The following is a 1,590-nucleotide window of genomic DNA, read 5'->3' on the forward strand; positions in this document are numbered from 1 at the left end:
ATTACTTGTGATTGGTCTGTTCATATTTTCTATTTCTTCCTGGTTCAATCTTGGAAGGTTATACCTTTATTAGAATTTGTCCATTTTTTCCATATTGTCCATATTATTGGCATAGAGTTGCTTGTAGTAGTCTCTTATGATGCTTTGTATTTTTGCAGTGTACATTGAAACTTCTCCTTTTTCATTTCTAATTTTATTGATTTGAGTCCTCTCTCTTTTTTTCTTGATGAGTCTGGCTAATGGTTTATCAATTTTGTTTATCTTCTCAAAGAACCAGCTTTTAGTTTTATTGATCTTTGCTATTGTTTTCTTTGTTTCTATTTCATTTATTTCTGCTCTGATCTTTATGATTTCTTTCCTTCTACTAACTTTGGGTTTTGTTTGTTCTTCTTTCTCTAGTTCCTTTAGGTGTAAAGTTAGATTGAGATTTTTCTTGTTTCTTGAGGTAGAATTGTATTGCTATAAATTTCCCTCTTAGAACTGCTTTTGCTGTATCCCATAGGTTTTGGATCATCATGTTTTTGTTGTAATTTGTCTCTAGGTATTTTTTTATTTTCTCTTTGATTTTTTCAGTGATGTTTTGGTTATTTAGTAACATATTGTTTAGCCTCCATGTGTTTGTGTCTTTTATGCTTTTTTTCCCTGTAATTGATTTCTAATCTCATAGCATTGTGGTCAGAAAAGATGCTTGATATGATTTCAATATTCTTAAATTTACCAAGGCTTGATTTGTGACCCAAGATGTGATCTATCCTGGAGAATGTTCCATGTGCACTTGAGAAGAAAGTGTAATCTGCTGTTTTTGTATGGAATGTCCTATAAATATCAATTAAATCTATCTGGTCTCTTGTGTCATTTATAGTTTGTGTTTCCTTATTAATTTTCTGTCTGGATGATCTGTCCATTGGTGTAAATGAGGTGTTAAAGTCCCCCACTATTATTGTGTTACTGTTGATTTCCTCTTTTATAGCTGTTAGCAGTTGCCTTATGTATTGAGATGCTCTTATGTTGGGTGCACATATATTTATAATTGTTATATCTTCTTATTGGATTGATCCCTTGATCATTATGTAGTGTCCTTCCTTGTCTCTTTTTTGTGTGTGTGTGGTACATGGGCCTCTCACTGTTGTGTCCTCTCCTGTTGCGGAGCACAGGCTCCGGACATGCAGGCTAAGTGGCCATGGCTCACGGGCCCAGCCGCTCCGCAGCATGTGGGATCTTCCCCGACTGGGGCACGAACCCGTGTCCCCTGCATGCGTAGGTGGACTCTCAACCACTGCGCCACCAGGGAAGTCCTTTCCTTATCTCTTGTAACGTTCTTTATTTTAAAGTCTATTTTATCTGATATGAGTATTGCTACTCCAGCTTTCTTTTGATTTCCATTTGCATGGAATATCTTTTTCCATCCCCTCACTTTCAGTCTGTGTGTGTCCCTAGGTCTGAAGTGGGTCTCTTGTAGACAGCCTATATATGGGTCTTGTTTTTGTATCTGTTCGGTGAGCCCCTGTGTTTTGGTTGGAGCATTTAATCCATTCACGTTTAAGTTAATTATCGATGTGTATATATTCCTATTACCATTTTAATGTTAAT

The sequence above is a fragment of the Globicephala melas genome, chromosome 16 (genome assembly GCF_963455315.2).
Source record: "Globicephala melas chromosome 16, mGloMel1.2, whole genome shotgun sequence".
NCBI classification, from domain to species: Eukaryota; Metazoa; Chordata; class Mammalia; order Artiodactyla; family Delphinidae; genus Globicephala; species Globicephala melas.